General features: G+C 43.2%; 1 protein-coding gene across 2 annotated transcripts in view; it reads right to left on the bottom strand.

Annotated features, from left to right (window-relative positions):
- The window catches only part of NIPAL2 (NIPA like domain containing 2), a 90,445-nt gene that overhangs the window by 70,043 nt on the left and 1,168 nt on the right, over nt 1-19,234 (bottom strand). The window lies entirely within an intron of this gene.

Below are 19,234 nucleotides of genomic sequence, written 5' to 3'. Positions count from 1 at the left end.
TGCATTGAGGTCTTTCAGCACCTCTTTTCCAACAGTATTTGCTTACTTCATGTCTGTATATCACATTTTGGTAATTCTTGCAATATTTCAAACTTTTTCATTATCATAGTATTTGTTATGATTATCTGTGATCAGTGATATTTGATGTTATTATTGCAAAAAGATTATGATTCACTGAAGGCTCAGATGATGGCTAGCGGCTGCGCAGGCGCAGGAGGGCCTAGAGGAGCTATCCCACGTTGAAGGTCAGGAAGGGCGGCGGTGAGGAGATACCCCTCGTCCAAGGTAAGGAGCAATGGCTGTGCTTTGCTGGAGCAGCCGTGAAGAGATACCCCACGCCCAAGGTAAGAGAAACCCAAGTAAGACGGTAGGTGTTGCAAGAGGGCATCAGAGGGCAAACACACTGAAACCATACTCACAGAAAACTAGTCAATCTAATCACACTAGGACCACAGCCTTGTCTAACTCAATGAAACTAAGCCATGCCCATGGAGCAACCCAAGATGGGCCGGTCATGGTGGAGAGATTTGACAGAATCTGGTCCACTGGAGAACAGAATGGTAAACCACTTCAGTATTCTTGCGTTGAGAACCCCATGAACAGTATGAAAAGGCAAAACGATAGGATACTGAAAGAGAAACTCCCCAGGTCAATAGGTGCCCAGTATGCTACTGGAGATCAGTGGAGAAATAACTCCAGAAAGAATGAAGGGATGGAGCCAAAGCAAAAAGAATACTCAGCTGTGGATGTGACCGGTGATAGAAGCAAGGTCCGATGCTGTAAAGAGCAATATTGCATAGGAACCTGGAATGTAAGGTCCATGACTCAAGGCAAATTGGAAGTGGTCAAACAAGAGATGGCAAGAGTGAATGTTGATATTCTAGGAATCAGCGAACTGAAATGGACTGGAATGGGTGAATTTAACTCAGGTGACCATTATATCCACTACTGTGGGCAGGAATCCCTCAGAAGAAATGGAGTGGCCATCATGGTCAACAAAAGAGTCCGAAATGCAGTACTTGGATGCAATCTCAAAAACGACAGAATGATCTCTGTTCGTTTCCAAGGCAAACCATTCAATATCACAGTAATCCAAGTCTATGCCCCAACCAGTAATGCTGAAGAAGCTGAAGTTGAACGGTTCTATGAAGACCTACAAGACCTTTTAGAACTAACACCTAAAAAAGATGTCCTTTTCCTTATAGGGGACTGTAATGCAAAAGTAGGAAGTCAAGAAACACCTGGAGTAACAGGCAAATTTGGCCTTGGAATATGGAATGAAGCAGGGCAAAGACTGATAGAGTTTTGCCAAGAAAATGCACTGGTCATAGCAAACACCCTCTTCCAACAACACAAGAGAAGACTCTACACATGGACATCACCAGATAGTCAACACCAAAATCAGATTGATTATATTCTTTGCAGTCAAAGATGGAGAAGCTCTATACAGTCAACAAAAACAAGACCAGGAGCTGACTGTGGCTCAGACCATGAACTCCTTATTGCCAAATTCAGACTTAAACTGAAGAAAGTAGGGAAAACCACTAGACCATTCAGGTATGACCTAAATCAAATCCCTTATGATTATACAGTGGAAGTGAGAAATAGATTTAAGGGCCTAGATCTGATAGATAGAGTGCCTGATGAACTATGGACTGAGGTTCATGACATTGTACAAGAGACAGGGATCAAGACCATCCCCATGGAAAAGAAATGCAAAAAAGCAAAATGGCTGTCTGGGGAGGCCTTACAAATAGCTGTGAAAAGAAGAGAAGTGAAAAGCAAAGGAGAAAAGGAAAGACATAAACATCTGAATGCAGAGTTCCAAAGAATAGCAAGAAGAGATAAGAAAGCCTTCTTCAGCGATCAATGCAAAGAAATAGAGGAAAACAACAGAATGGGAAAGACTAGAGATCTCTTCAAGAAAATCAGAGATACCAAAGGAACATTTCATGCAAAGATGAGCTTGATAAAGGACAGAAATGGTATGGACCTAACAGAAGCAGAAGATATTAAGAAGAGATGGCAAGAATACACAGAAGAACTGTACAAAAAAGATGTTCACAACCCAGATAATCACGATGGTGTGATCACTGACCTAGAGCCAGACATCCTGGAATGTGAAGTCAAGTGGGCCTTAGAAAGCATCACTACGAACAAAGCTAGTGGAGGTGATGGAATTCCAGTTGAGCTATTTCAAATCCTGAAAGATGATGCTGTGAAAGTGCTATACTCAATATGCCAGCAAATTTGGAAAACTCAGCAGTGGCCACAGGACTGGAAAAGGTCAGTTTTCATTCCAATCCCAAAGGAAGGCAATGCCAAAGAATGCTCAAACTACCGCACAATTGCAGCCATCTCACACGCTAGTAAAGTAATGCTCAAAATTCTCCAAGCCAGGCTTCAGCAATATGTGAACCGTGAACTTCCTGATGCCCAAGCTGGTTTTAGAAAAGGCAGAGGAACCAGAGATCAAATTGCCAACATCTGCTGGATCATAGAAAAAGCAAGAGAGTTCCAGAAAAACAACTATTTCTGCTTTATTGACTATGCCAAAGCCTTTGACTGTGTGGATCACAATAAACTGCGGAAAATTCTGAAAAAGATGGGAATACCAGACCACCTGACCTGCCTTTTGAGACATCTGTATGCAGGTCAGGAAGCAACAGTTAGAACTGGACATGGAACAACAGACTGGTTCCAAATAGGAAAAGGAGTACGTCAAGGCTGTATATTGTCACCCTGTTTATTTAACTTATATGCAGAGTACATCATGAGAAATGCTGGACTGGAAGAAACACAAGCTGGAATCAAGATTGCTAGGAGAAATATCAATAACCTCGGATATGCAAACGACACCACCCTTATGGCAGAAAGTGAAGAGGAACTCAAAAGCCTCTTGATGAAAGTGAAAGTGGAGAGTGAACAAGTTGGCTTAAAACTCAACATTCAGAAAACGAAGATCATGGCATCCGATCCCAGCACTTCATGGGAAATAGATGGAGAAACAGTGGAAACAGTGTCAGACTTTATTTTTCTGGGCTCCAAAATCACTACAGATGGTGACTGCAGCCATGAAATTAAAAGACGCTCACTCCTTGGAAGGAAAGTTATGACCAACCTAGATAGCATATTGAAAAGCAGAGACATTACTTTGCCAACAAAGGTCTGTCTAGTCAAGGCTATGGTTTTTCCTGTGGTCATGTATGGATGTGCGAGTTGGACTGTGAAGAAGGCTGAGCACCAAAGAATTGACGCTTTTGAACTGTGGTGTTGGAGAAGACTCTTGAGAGTCCCTTGGACTGCAAGGAGATCCAGCCAGTCCATTTTGAAGGAGATCAGCCCTGGGTGTTCTTTGGAAGGAATGATGCTAAAGCTGAAACTCCAGTACTTTGGCCACCTGATGCGAAGAGTTGACTCATTGGAAAAGACTCTGATGCTGGGAGGGATTGGGGGCAGGAGGAGAAGGGGACGACAGAGGATGAGATGGCTGGATGGCATCACTGACTCGATGGACGTGAGTCTCAGTGAACTCCGGGAGTTGGTGATGGACAGGGAGGCCTGGCGTGCTGCGATTCATGGGGTCACAAAGAGTCGGACACGACTGAGCGACTAATCTGATCTGATATATATATATATATATATATATATATATAAATTTAGTTGGCTGTGCCAGGTCTTAGTTATAACATGCAGGATCTAGTTCCTTGACCACGGATCAAACCCAGGCCCTCTGCATTGGAAGCATGGCATCTTAACCAACGGAACACCGGGGAAGTCCCAGCAATAAATTATTAAGGTGTACACTGTTGTTGTTGTTTTTTTAAGACACAATGCAAAATGCAACATAATTGTACATTTGATAGACAATGCAAGTGTAAACATTACTTTTACATGCTAGGAAACCAAAAATCCATGTGACTTACTTTGTTGCAATACTTGCTCTATTACAGTGGCCTAGAACTGAAACTGCAATATCTCAGAAGTATGCCTGTGCACAGTATAAACTGGTATATATTATTCTGTTTTTCTGAAATTTTACCTAGTTATTCAAGGTTAATTGCATACTCATTAAATTCATTTGACACATACCTGTAAATAGTAGTAATTCAGTAAATCCTCATTAATGTCCCTAATTGGTTGCGATGGGGAGGTTCAAATTTGCAATGTTTTCCCAGAAAAGGTGGTTTAATTACCTTCAAGGACTTAGAATAACTTGAGGTAAGAGTCCCTTGGACTGCAAGGAGGTCCAACCAGTCCATCCTAAAGGAGATCAGTCCTGGGTGTTCATTGGAAGGACTCATGTTGAAGCTGAAACTCCAATACTTTGGCCACCTGATGTGAAGAGATGACTCATTTGAAAAGACCCGGATGCTGGGAAAGATTGAGGGCAGGAGGAAAAGGGGACAACAGAGGATGAGAGGGTTGGATGGCATCACCGACTCAATGGACATGGGTTTGGGTGGACAGGGAGGCCTGGTGTGCTACGGTTCATGGGGTCACAGAGAGTCGGACACAACTGAGCTACTGAACTGAACTGAACTGAAGCACTACTAAACCCTGTTTCCAATTAGAGCCTCTGGTAAATGTGCTTTAATGATTACAGAATCCTCATCAGAAATCAGTGGTGTCATTTGCATACAGCGAGCAGCCCTTATAAACTTGCCACTTAAATTAAGAGACATCTAGTTTACTTCATTACTTTATTCAGAGTGCTCTCTGCCTTCCAGCATACTAGAATTAATGGAAGCTTAGGTTCCTCTCCTCCCCCTATCTCCTTTTCTCCCCTCCCTATTGATCTGGAGACTGGTGGTCAGGAAGGAGAACAGAGAGCTGGAGAAGGAAAGTGACTTGCACAAAGTCACACAGCTAGATAGATACCAGACCAATTTTGGCCCCAGGCACCCAGCTCATGTCTGAATCACCGTTTCTTCATAGACTGCAATAGGTAACTGTCTGGCTAGTCAATGTTCCTTTTCCACAATTTTAAACTTAGCAGAATCTGTTTCTTTTTCCTAGTGCATGTAAACTAAAGCAAAGATAATAGAAGCAAAGGTGGCTTGACATCTTAACAATGTGATTACAAGTGCAGATCAGAAACACAGAACGGTGCCCTTTAGTTTTGGAGGGTTCACTCCTGTCACTACTGCAGCTTAAGGTCTGGCTTTTCCAGGATGTTTTGGCAAAAAAGATGGTGGGAGCCACAGCAAAAATTTCTGGAGAATGAGCTTGAAAATATCAGCACTAATAAGTACTCAGGATATTTTTGTTTTATTTGGAATAACAATCTTCTATCCTACTTTTTGGTGCCAGAATGGTCTTTAGATATTTCACATAAAGTTACTGACCTATAACCATGGGTGGAGGAGTTTGGCCAGATGGTGATGGGATATGATAATAGGGATGTGTGGAATTGGTCATAGTCGGTTCCAGTCTCTGGCTCTGCCTTCAAAACATAAATTTGGAATCAGACCCTGGTGGAGCCAGTAGATGGTTCAAAAGAACCATAGAGTGAGAGCTAGTTTTGAACACTGTAATAGTCATATTCAACTCACAGCTAGAAGAATGCTGTCTCCTGTTCCAGGCAGTAAAATATCCCTGAACATGGAAATGAGAGGTCCAGGTTTTAGTATGGGAAACATCACAGGTTAAGTGATTTAGGTCAACTCATCACTGAAGGAGTGATCTTACAGAACCTGAACCTAAAGGGGATGATATGCCTGAGAAATGAGTATTCAGTTCATCTCATCTCACGGGAAGCTCAGGAGTGAGCTGGGGTGGTTTTGTATTTGCACCTAGTAAACAGGTGCAATCTCACTTTCAGAAAGTTGGGAGGGGATAGGAGACATCCAAAGTCTTCGCAATACATCCTTAAATTTGTAGGAGTAAAGGTTCATAATGTGTGTCATTTACTTTCAAATGATACGTGACAATATAAATAAAAAACAGGAAGAGAGAGGGAGAGACAAAGAGAAATGAGCAAGAACAAACAAATGTGGTATAGTGTTAACAAGTGAATCTTCAGATGAGGACATGTGGTGTTTACTGTATTATTCTTCTGAGTTTTCTATAGGTTGGAAAAATTCCAAACTAAAAAGTTAAAAAATCTGTTTTAGAGGCTCAATGAATTTTTTAAAGAGAATATGGGTTCATTTTAAAAGAGTTCAAAGAGGAGATGATAACAAGGAAAGAAAAAAAAAAGCGAGAACTAAGGAAAGAGATTAATGAGAAAAATAAGACCACTGCACAACTTAAAACCACATGTAGACACTGGTTGAGAAAAATATGCAAGGTGGAGGAAAAGGACATGAAATGCAAGTGACCACAGAGAAGATGGTGGATATAGGAGACAAAGTCCACATCAGAGGCTATTTGCTCAGTCATGAACCCATTTGGTATTTATTTAGCAACTAATAAATATTAGGTCCTATTTCAGGACCAAAGGATGCAAAGAATCCTCGAGAAGCTCAGAAGAGGTAGAAAAAGTGACCAATAACAGACAGCTGCTGCTGCTAAGTCGCTCAGTCATGTCCGACTCTTTGCGACCTTGTGGACTGTAGCCCAACAGGCTCCTCTGTCCATGGGATTCTCCAGGCAAGAAGACTGGAGTAGAGTGCCATGCCCTCCTCCAGGGGGATCTTCCTGACCCAGGGATTGAACCCGCATCTCACGTCTCCTGCATTGGCAGGCACATTCTTTACCACCAGCGCCACCTGGGAAGCCCAGTAACAGCCTGGTGGTGGTTTGGTCACTCAGTCGTGTCTGACTCTTGGACTCCATGACTGTAGCCCACTGGGCTCCTCTGTCCATGGGATTCTCCAGGCAAGAACACTGGAGTGGGTTGCCATTTCCTTCTCCAGGGGATCTTCCTCACACAAGAATTGAACTGAGGTCTCCTGCATTGCAGGCAGATTCTTTACTGACTGAGCTATGAGGGAAGCCCCCCGCCTACCACCTGTGAAATCTATAATAGAGGTACGCTCTATAGAACCCATGCAAACAGAAGGGACAAAGCACAAGTCTGCCTAGATTAGAGAGTATATTAGCTTCCTGAGGCTGCTGTAACAAATCAGCATAAACCTAGTGGCTTAAAACAACAGAAATTTACTCTCTCACAGTTCTGGAGCCTGGAAGCTCCAAATCAATTTCTTTGGGCTGAAATCAAGATGGCAGGGCCACACTCCCTCCAGAGTTTCTAGCAGAGAATCTGTTCTGTGCCTCCCCCAGTTTCTGGTGGCTGCTGGCACGTCCTCGGTTTATGGTTGCATCACTCTAACCTCTGTCTCTGTGGCCGCATTGCCTTCCTCTTCCATGTGAAATCTCCCTGTGTCTCCCTCTCATAAAAAAAGAAAAAAGATAACATGTGATGGCATTTAGGGTCCATCCAGATAATCCAGGATAATCTTCTTGTTTCAAGATCTTTATCTTAATTACATTGGCATGACTCCAGTATAGCTGGACTGGAGGGGCAGGCAGCAGCCTTTTTATGCCATGGGTCTGCAGGTGGTGCTACAACACGAAGGATGCTAAACCAGAGAAGGATAGGTTCAAAGGAGACATTTAGACATCCTGGCGCAGAGTGGAGGATGGACTGAGAGGGAGCAAGGCCAGGGAACAGCAAAACCAGTTAGGAGACACTTTGGGATCTCAGAAGAAGGAGGGTAAATGTGGAGAGTTAACTACAACAGGGCCATGAAGAAACAATATTCACATTCATTGCAGCAAACGCTGGAAATATGTAATGCTTTTTAGAATGCTGAATGGGTTGGACTATTCTTACCCCTAATCTCCTTTGCCCTTGTAGATAATTGCATTGTCTGCAGTACTAACCCAAACTAAGTTAAAGCTATAATCCTATACGTAAAAATGAAGAAAGAAAAAATTTCATTCCAGAAGAGATTTTTAATTTGTTATCTTGGTTTTTGTATGTCATAAGGTTATTGCCTTTCTATCCTGAGAAAGTCTCATAGCATTGGATCCAAATCTGGTGATTTAAAGCCAACAGAAAAGGTCAGGGTTACAAAACACAGTGTATCGTTGCTATTCTACAAGCTAGTCTATGCCAATTTTTAATCAACCTCAAAAACCTAGGCAGAAAAGCCCAACATGCTGCCTTCCCATACAATTAAGCACTGCTACATTTTGTCTTTTACTTGGGAACACGTTTACTTACATGATTACACATTCGTTCTCTTAAAAAACTGAACCCCATTAACGATAAGCCTTACTTAGCTTACTAAGCCACCGTGTTTGCTGTTTTTGAGAAATTTAAGTTGTAGCAGAACAAATTTATGGGAAAAATTTAATAAGACATCCTTTGGGGGCTTTTAACACTTTATTAAAAGGAGAACAACAATAGTCAAGAAAGGTGAGATATCACTTAAGGAAATCTTAAACTTGGGTCTATTACAAAACAAATCAATCCTGTTTAACATTGGAAAGGGGATCTTTGAAACAAGGACTGACATGCTGAACACAAAGAATGCTATTGTTTGCATCCATATATGAGGTCCCATACCTTTCAAATTTTGCAAGAACATATTCTTAATAATAATTTAACTAAGTTGGTCATTCTTTGTTTTCAAAGAAGCAGGATTGCCAGCTGCCTTTTGCAGGGAAATCCCAGGATGTGCGAGAGGCTTCCTCCCTTGAACTGGAAAACCTGGGAGCTCGCTGAATTACAGCTCTTTCCCCTGCACCTGATTGGGTTTCAAGAGTGCATGACTCTTTTGAGAGCAATGCCAGCCTTGAACTTGGGCTGTATTTTGCCAGCTCCATCCTCCTGGAGACTAAACTCCACTGTGTATGTCAGGCCCCAGCCCCTGGGTGAGTTTTTGCCTCAATATGGGGGGGGGGACAGTGACACTGCCTCTTACTGACATGCATCTGCCCGAGACTCCTGCAGCCCTCTCCACCCACCAGACCAGATCTTTCTGACATCAAGGCAGGAATCAAGTGCAGATTTTCTCCTCTGGGACACTGTGACCTGGACACTCCATTGCCTCTAAAGGGCCAGTACTCGTAACCAAATAAATCCCCCTAACCCCAAGCTCCCCCTTTCCTGGCAAAATTTTCACATCCCACTGGCCCAGCAACCAGGTCCCAACCCACCTTATGGTCAGCCCATCTCTGATACCCAAAGAACTCATAGATGGTGACTGTGATTTGGGTCTGAGAGAACAGTTCAGAAGTCTAATAAAATGCTGAGCATGTAACTCAGGATTATTCTTGACTTCGTGGCTGTGGCCGCCGCTTGTGACAGGAGGTCCACTTGTACCTTGTTCGCAAAGAACCACTCGTTTCTCCACTGCTGCAGCTCAGGCAATCACATCCAAAGGCACTTCACACTGTGTCCTCCTCTGTTTTGGCTCTCTTCACTTACAATTATGTAACTGTACTATGCTAGTCCTGGAAGCACAATGGAAGCAGTCCATCAGATTGTATAAGCAAGGGCAGCTTCACACCAGTCCTTCAACTGTGGTTTTTAAAGTATTTCTAATGCATTCTCATTCTCTGTCTACATCTTTCACACACACACATTGTACATTGTATAATGTATGCCTGTGTGTGTGCACTCTTTGCGACCCTATGGACTGTAACTCTCCAGGCTCGTCTGTCCATGGATTCTCCTGGCAAGAATACTGGAGTAGGTTGCCACGCCCTCCTCCAGGGGACCTTTCTGCCCAGGGCTCAAACCTGTGCCTCTGTTTCCTGCATTGGCAGGCAGGTTCTTTACCACTAATACCACCTGGGAAGCCCCCGTATAAAGTATGTGCTGTGTTGCGCTTAGTTGCCCAGTCACGTCCAACTCTTTGTGACCCCATGGACTGCAGCCCACCAGGCTCCTCTGTCCATGGGGATTCTCCTGGCAAGAATACTGGAGTGGGTTGCCATGCCCTCCTCCAGGGGATCTTTCTGACCCAGGAATCGAACTGGGGTCTCCCACATTACAGGTGGATTCTTTACCAGCTGAGCTACCAGGGAAGCCCTGGATAATGGATATGTGATCTAATTTACGTATATCACACCCCATATATGGCTACAGTTTGAGGACAGAGTCCATGTTTCCGATTTCTCTGGTATCACTGCCCAACGCTCTTGAGAAGGGCTCTCTACTTGTGATTTTTACTGAGTGGAATGTTGGCTGCATTTGGGCCGTCACTGTTGACTGGCTGATCAAACTCAGTGTGGGCTGTAATGAGGGAACAGAGTATCTCTGTCTCCCAAATAGCCCCGGAACAATCAGAGCCCTGCAAGTCCAGAGGCTGAAGAGGAAATAAAGACCTCCCAGAATTTACAGGACTGACCTCAACCTTGAATGACATTATCAGCAATGCTGACGTGGCTTCTAGGACTCCGTACAGTGTTGCACTCACATGACACACCTATTTCACCTAAATCCACTAAACTTTTAGGAGGCTCCTACCTTCTGAAGAGGTGGTTGTTGATGGTAAAGACATCACTAAGCAGGTAGAGGCAAGACCAAGATACTCCTTTTGCCAGCAGATACGCTCTGACTTTTCTGTCCGCAGAAAGACAAGAGGCTTTTCTAGAAGTCCCTCTTGGGGGAGAGAGCATGAGTGGGGGTGGTAAGTCTAGAATTTAGAGATAAGTCACAGCTTAGAGTTGACGCTAAGAAAAATATTTCAGAAACTGATCCTATAACTAAGCTTTTAAGGAGATTACTGCTCTGGTTCACCCACAACGACAAGGCAGGCCACACTGGGGTGACTTTTCTGGGGCTGCTCCTCTGAGGCAGGATGTAGAAAGTGAAGGTCTCTGATGAGCTGGGGGGAGAGGTGGCTGCCCAAGAAGACAGTGAACCAGAGGAGGAGGACTCCAGCCTACCCAGTGGTCACTGCTGTTAGGGCCACGTAGGACCTCTCATCCTAGCTACAGGACCTCTTTTTCATCCAGCCCTTCCCAAGGGCTCATGTTCTTTGGGCCTTGGCAACTGGTTGACATGGACCTAACCTCGTCTAGTCATACTAAAGGCAATGGATTTTCATTGGTGGAGAAAGTCAAGCTTTCCTTCCTGAAAATGAAAAGGGAGGATGAATGCTGCAGGGGTGAGCCTGCAAAAAGTGGGATCAACAGCCCCGAGGAACAGAAGTGGAAGAGGAGAGGGAGACCCTGCGTTCGCCATGCGACTGCAGCCTGTGGATCAAGGCTGGTGTGGATCAAGGCTGGTGTGGACCCGGAGTTCTTCCGGCCTTCCACGCCATCCAGACTGATTAATTTCCTCTTAATTTCCTCTTTATTCCTAATTAATTAATTTCCTCTATTATTTAAGCCAGTTAAAGTTAGGTTTCCTGGGACTCGCCAACCAAAGCCTCTTAACTTACAAAGCGTTCTTGGTCGGGAAGCGAAGTGCCAAAGCCAGAAGACAGACGGACCCCTGTTGCAAGCCACAGAGGTCAGGCCCAGGTCACTGAAAGGGGGAAACCATTTGAGAGGCGCTGAGAAGGTGAGGGGGTGGCTTAGGGAACCACGGTGTTGAGGCTGCTGGCAGACCTTGGAACAACCCGCCAAGGCCAGTGTGGGTCTCTGAAGGAGCCACACCAGGACAAACACAATATTTGGTGAGGTGTGGACCTCATGACTAAATATAAGCTAGCCTGTGTTTACACAAGCCTGTGTTTACTCTGCATCTCCTGGCGTGTGCTAAAGACGACAGGAGAACACGCTGGGAGTGACCATCAGGCCAAGTGACAAGATGAAATAAACGCACAGGTGTGCACATGCTGAGAACTAGGTGGAGGGGAAAGTGGAGTGTTACCTGCTAGCCTCTGGGCTGTGGACCAGGACAGAGTGCTGAAAAGCTCTGACTTTATGTAAAGTGCAATATAAAAGGCGTGAACTGAGTGGAGGAATACTGGACCTTGAGAAAAAAACAAGCCAAAACAAACAAACAAAAACACCCAAGCTAAAATAAACAGCATTTAAGTCTTAACGCTGACACAGCATGAGCTTTCCCAAGCTGGGGTGCTGGTCCTTAGTCGGTTAAACTACCGTCAGCATCTGGAGATGTCATCAAACTTCTGACACCAAATTCTGTCAGCTGTTCCCAGGGCCACACTTCCATCCTTCCCCAATCCAGAAGTCTGGAAAGAGGCAGAAGACATGGGGGGAATCCTTGCCTTAGTACACTTGCCTTAGATGACAAGTGTTCCAACTAGGAAATTACTGCGGTCAAGAAGTGCTCTGTAATGTGACTATGTCTGGAGAGTGAAGGGGAGGCAAACACCAAATGGAGCAAGGAAGGCAGTGGAGGTAGAGAAATAGTTGGTTCTGGATTAAAGAAAAGAGAGTTGCATCAAATAACTGACAGAATTTCTCTTATTTCCATTTGCAATGAGTTAAATGCTCAAAATTCTCCAAGCCAGGCTTCAACAGTACATGAACTGTGAACTTCCAGATGTTCAAGCTGGATTTAGAAAAGGTGGAGGAAGCAGAGATCAAATTGCCAACATCCGTTGGATCACTGAAAAAGCAAGAGAGTTCCAGAAAAACACCTACTTCTGCTTTATTGACTACTCCAAAGCCTTTAAGTGTGTGTATCACAACAAACTGTGGAAAATTCTTCCAGAGATGGGAATACCAGACCACCTGACCTGCCTCCTGAGAAACTTGTATGCAGGTCAGGAAGCAACAGTTAGAACCAGACATAGAACCACAGACTGGTTCCAAATCAGGAAAGGAGTCCGTCAAGGCTGTATATTGTCACCCTCCTTATGTATCTTACATGCAGAGTACATCATGTGAAACGCTGGGCTGGATGAAGCACAAGCTGGAATTAAGACTGCTGGGAGAAATATCAATAACCTCAAACACGCAAGTGACACCACCCTTATGGCAGAAAGTGAAAAAGAACTAAAGAGCCTCTTGATGAAAGTGAAAGAGGAGAGTGAAAAAGTTGGCTTAAGACTCAACATTCAAAAAATGAAGATGATGGCATCCAGTCCCATCGCTTCATGACAAATAGATGGAGAAACAATGGAAACAGTGTGAGACTTTATTTTGGGGGGCTCCAAAATCACTGCAGATGGTGATTGCAGTCATGAAATTAAAAGACGCTTGCTACTTGGAAGAAAAGCTATGACTAACCTAGACAGCATATTAAAAAGGAGAGACATTACTTTGTCAACAAAGGTCCATCTAGTCAAAGCTATGGTTTTTCCAGTGGTCATGTATGGATGTGAGAGTTGGACTATAAAGAAAGCTGAGCGCCGAAGAATTAATGCTTTTGAACTGTGGTGTTGGAGAAGACTCTTGAGAGTCCCTTGGACTGCAAGGAGATCCAACCAGTCCATCCTAAAGGAATCAGTGCTGAATATTCATTGGAAGGACTGATGCTGAAGCTGAAACTCCAGTACTTTGGCCACCTAATGCAAAGAACTGACTCTTTCCCTGATGCTGGGAAAGATTGAAGGCAGGAGGAGAAGGGTATGACAGAGGATGAGAAGGTTGGATGGCATCACCGACTCGATGGACATGAGTTTGAGTGAGCTCCACGAGTTGGTGATGGACAGGGAAGCCTGGTGTGCTGGAGTCCATGGGGCTGCAAAGAGTTGGACACGACTGAGCAACCGAACTGACTGAAATTCAATAATGACTAATCATTAGAAATGTATATTTTATGATACTTCCTGTAACATAGGTTGACTGTAATACTTCTAATAATGCCTAGTTTTGAAAAACAGTTTTGCAGATTACCTTTAATTGGTTGGGCCAGGTCTTAGTTGTCTTTGAGCTGTGGCATGTGAGATCTAGTTCCCTGACCAGGGATTGAACTTGGGCCTTAGGAGCAAGGAGTTTTAGCCACTGGACTACCAGGGAAGTCCCTAGCTAGTGTTTATTCTGTGCTTTCTATGTGTCTGGCACTAACTATTTGATATACATTATCTTATTTTATTCCTACATCAACCCTATAAGGTATATAGTGTTATTAGTGTTATTGCTATTACCATTTTGATAGAGAAGTCAAGATTTGGAGAAATTAAGAAAATTGCCAACACATCTAGTAAAGAGGCCAAGCTTTTTAAAACACCCTATCCTAGAACAAAATGGATAGCTTAGGGGAAAGTCATCTTTTCCATAGTAAACTCTCAAATGCCAATTTGAACAATCACCAACACTTTAAAAAGAAATTGTTTAAATAATTCTCCTAAGCAAACAAAATGAATACAGCGTACCATTTCCCACACTATCTGGGTAAAACAAGCAAGTTGAACAGTCATAGCATTGATAATATTTTTAAACATTTTTAAACTGTAGAATATAGTAATTACAGGCAACTGCAAAGAAAATGATATAGACAAACAAATTACTAAAATGAATTATTATAAGGCAAACACTCTTATAACAGCATCCAGATCACAAAACAGAAACTGGGTGCCCACCCAAAGCCCTCCCTTTGCTTCATCCCATCACAGCCTCTCCCGTTGCCCAAGAACACCCTAGTCTGACTTCGTGGCAATCACTTCCTTCCTTTTCCTTACGGTTTCACCACAGAAGTGTGCATCCCTGAACACTGTGAAGGGAGACTGTCTGTTTTGTCTAATATCTCTTCTGCTGCTAAGTCACTTCAGTCGTGTCCGACTTTGTGTGACCCCATAGACGGCAGCCCATCAGGCTCCCCCGTCCCTGGGATTCTCCAGGCAAGAACACTGGAGTGGGTTGCCATTTCCTTCTCCAATGCATGAAAGTGAAAAGTGAAAGTGAAGTCACTCAGTCGTGTCCGACTCTTAGCGACCCCATGGACGGCAGCCTACCAGGCTCCTCCATCCATGGGATTTTCCAGGCAAGAGTACTGGAGTGGGGTGTCATTGCCTTCTCCGAATATCTCTTCTAGTTGTATTTTAATCTGCAAGGAGAATCTCTATCCTTGCTCTCCCCCTTCTTTCCCCCGTAAAAGTGATTTGCGAAGAAGCTGAGCCACATAAACCTGTAAACTGGTGAAGTTTCCCACAGCCTGAACTTAGCTGACTGCATGAATGCAACTTTATAACTAGTTAGTAGGAATTGGCTTCCCTGGTGGCTCAGTGGTAGAGAATTCGCCTGCAATGCAGGAGAAGCAGGAGATACGGGTTCAGTCCCTGGGCTGGGAAAATCCTCTGGAGGAGGAAATGGCAACCCACTTCAGCATTCTTGCCTGGAGAATCCCGTGGGCAGAGGAACCTGGTGGGCTACAGCCTGTGGGGTCACAAAGAGTGGGAATGACAGGTAGATTTAAATACAAACATGTGGTGTGACAAATTCACGACAGCATTAAGAATCTGTTCCTCAATTAAGGACCATGGGGTGACTACAATGATGATAATGGTTACAAAAGCTTTGATACAGTTGCTTGGAGGTAATTGATTTCTTCCTTCCTCCTTTTTGCTGCCTTATATTGTACATACATCTTGAAGAAAACCTGGTAAAGGGGAAATGCCACATTGGCTATATAAGGAAGGCTTTAAAAAAAAAAAAAAGGTCAATAAGTATAAACAAAATTTAAAAAGAGGCTTTTCTTGGGAATGAAATGGAAAGGACCAGTAACCTCCACCTCGTCCTTTGGTTATTTGTAAGTTTTGACACTTTTCTGTCTCTAAGAGGCAATCAGATGCAGTGACCAGCAGAAAAGAGATAAATGGTAGCAAAGCAAAATCAATAAAAGGGCACTATAAAACACAGTGTGATTTTTCTTTAGTCCAGTGAGACAAGCCATATTCATTTTCCCTTACCACATTCTTTTCAAGCTTTAGTTTCTAAGCAATGGCCTTCAGGCATGGAATAAAAATAGCTCTGCAGTTAGGTTTAGATCTTACTTGCTGTAAGATCTGGGGGCAAGTGATTTAACACAAATTTCCTTACATGAACAGTGAGGATAATACATATCTTACAAGGTTGTTGGGGGCTCGAATGAGATAATAGCTATAAAGTGTCACATAGCAAATGCATAACAAATGTCAGTCTCTTCCATTCCCCTCTTCCCTGCCAAGATGTATCAATTTTCCTTTAAATATGTTGACTTTAAAAATTCAAGCCATTGAAAATCAAAAGTTCAAACAAAGGACATTAAATCTGAATTCTGCATTTCACCCTATGCAGAAGAAACCTTTCTGACAGTATCTTTTCGAATTTAGATATTTAGCAACGTGCATAAACTTAAAGAAAAGCCACGAAACCCCTCCTTTACAATATTTCCCACGTTCATTCTTTCCTGTCCATTCCCTCTACAGCCTTGCTGGATTAGCACTTATTTATTCAACCAGATAACATGAAAAAGACTGTGGGTCTTTCCTTCTAAGCATAAGTTTACCAGCAAGGAAAACTGAAGCCCAGTGTGACCTGCCTACATGCACTGAGCTAGCTGACAGCAGAAACTAGACAACAGCCTCTGACGCTTGTTGCAAATTAAATGCCTACAGGGGTCAGTAGGTAAAAGAGAAGACAGCAGGGGGGCAGCCCAAGTGGGGAGCACAGATGTTCTGCGCTGTGAACTCCCCCTCACAGTTATCATGTGGGGAAGAGGGCCAAGTTGCTAGCACTTCTGATGTTTAAAAAGATCATGGAAATTTGAAACCTTACATACTCATAATTTAAATGTTGGCAATGTATTAAACATTTTTAAACCTCTGTGCAGTTTGACACAAGACACATCTACAGGCTGGATTCAGTCCACAGTTGGCCTGTTTGAGGCTCCTTCACACTGCTAACCTTAATTCAAATGTCTTTCATTTGCTTTGGGAGAAGGAAATGGCAACCCACTCCAGTATTCTTGCCTGGAGAATTCCAGGGACAGAGGAGCCTGATGGGGCTGCCATCTATGGGATCACACAGAGTCAGACACGTCTGAAGCGACCTAGCAGCAGCAGCAGCAGCAGCATTTGCTTTGATTGCTTCACTCTCTGTTCACAAAAAAAACTTCAATGGCTCCCCACTGTCTACTAGTTAGAGTCCAGACATCTTAACCCGTTGTCCTTCAAGGCAACTCATGTTGATATCTAAGACCTGAAACTGTACTTCCACTTTCCTGTCACTGTCAGTTTTCCACTGCAACCAGAATGGCCACTGACTTCTACTCTATGTACAAAAACGTTCAGAAGGGCACCTGTCCAGACCATGTGGGCTGCTCCTTGGTCTGCAGACTTTCTCCTTTCTTGCAGTGCCTTCCATCTGTGCACTCGTATTAATGAAACTCTGTCTTGAAGTGTCCAGCTCAAATAGCACCTCTCTGGAAAACATCCCTGATGGCCCCTGCTAAAACCCACCTTGTTCTGAATTCCCAAAGGACTTTATATCCCTCACATGACACTTAAAACATACTGCCTTGCTTTAGTTACCTACATAGCTCGTTTCCCCAAGCATCTAATAACAAGAAGGAAGGAAGAGTTTGCGTCTAAAGACTGTGTTGAATATTCCACAGTGCTTTATACAAAGTGGGGAGTTCAATAATCATCTTAGAAGCATTATCTTTTTATACTGAAAACTTGTGGATCAAACATAAAGAAAATACCTTTGCAGAACTTAATTGCATTTATACTTGTATAGGCAGATGCCTAAGTGATGCAGATTGGGCAAAAGCCTTGCTTCCCTGATTGCCTAGAACACTTTCCCCTCTGAACTCCTACTTATTACTTGTTTGGAGATTTCTTCCTCTAAAACCATTCACATCTTTGCCTTAGATGTCACTGATTCTAAGAAGGCACTGTTAAATATTCATCTGTCACCTGAAATGTGTTTCAGGGAAGTTGCTCTTTTTCTGTGAGTAAGGTTAATTTATCAGATCTGATGGTTATCTCTTAAAAAAACAGAGAGCTGAGCTATCACTGAACAGACACTGTCCAAATATTTCAGTAGTGATAAAATTTAAACTCTGGCTATCCAGTAATCAAGGGCTTCCCTGGTGGCTCACTCAGTAAAGAATCTGCATGCAGGAGTACTGTTTGCAATGCAGGAGACCGGAGTTTGATCCCTGGGTCGGGAAGATCCCCCGGAGAAGGAAATGGCAACCCACTCCAGTATTTTTGCCTGGGAAATCCCATGGAGGGAGGAGCTTGGTGGGCTATAGCACATGGGGTTGCCAGAGTCGGACATGACTTAGCGACTAAACCACCATCCAATAACCATGGTTAACTTTGAGTGTGGAAGTCCTAAACTTATATCCCTTATTTCGTTTTCTTGAAGCCACTCCCATTTGCAGCTATCTATAATCAGTTAGGGCTTCCCTCCTGGCTTAGATAGTAAAGAATCCACCTGCAATATGGGAGACCTGGGTTCAATCCCTGGGTTGGGAAGATCCTCTGGAGGAGGGCATGACAACCCACTCCAGTATTCTTGCCTGGAGAATCCCCATGGCTACAGTCTATGGGGTCACAAAGAGTTGGACACGACTGAGCGACTTAAGCACAGTACATAATCAGTTAATGTCCAAAAAGAAAAGAAAAATTAGATTCCATTTTATTTCTACTGGCCTGCTCAGCACAAGAGGCACTCAATAAAATGCTGAATGAATTTTTAAAAATCAAGTTTTACTTTTGCTTAAAAACAAATACAATCAATGAAAAGTTAAAATCCCACAATCTTATAAGATAGTCTAAATCTGCATAATAATGGGAAAAGTTGATACAGTCTTACCTCAAACTAGCTACGGTTCAGGTGTCAACTGAGTAGTTTCAATTAGCATATTCCTGATACACTCTTTCTAACCTGTACAAACCTATGCTGTCAAAGGCAAGTTAAGCCTTGCAAACATAAAGTTAAGTTTTCACATTTACGTCACATGATAAGCTATGTCTGGTGTCAGAGAGCCAAGACAATCTTGAATTCCAGGAACCATTAAAGAAAACTAATGTCTACAGAGGTTTCCGCTCTGCAAACAATGTTTTCTCCTGTTTTGGATGGTGCCATCTCAGGTCACATTTACTAACTCTTTAATTCCTTTACCAAAAAGACAAAAAAAAAAAATCAGCCGACTTTTCTTGGGACTGTTTCTAGCATTAGCATATTATAATATGCTTTATAACATAAGCTAGCATAAGCATAGTATAACAGATATGCTCAAAGAACTCCCCATGAAAAGCAGTCTTTGTAACTCTTCTTGGTAGAAGGAAGGAGAAATGGAATCTAATAGGCTCAGTGCCCTCTCACTTTTCCTGTTTTAGTATGTTTTGTGGTAAAACACACTCAAAGTGACATTTTCTCCTCTGCTGAAAACTAATAAGGTGGACACGTTTATTTTGTCCTT

This window comes from Bubalus kerabau, chromosome 14, assembly GCF_029407905.1.
Source record: "Bubalus kerabau isolate K-KA32 ecotype Philippines breed swamp buffalo chromosome 14, PCC_UOA_SB_1v2, whole genome shotgun sequence".
NCBI classification, from domain to species: Eukaryota; Metazoa; Chordata; class Mammalia; order Artiodactyla; family Bovidae; genus Bubalus; species Bubalus kerabau.
The sequence above is the reverse complement of the archived record's forward strand: the minus strand, read 5'-3'. Positions and strand labels throughout refer to the sequence as shown.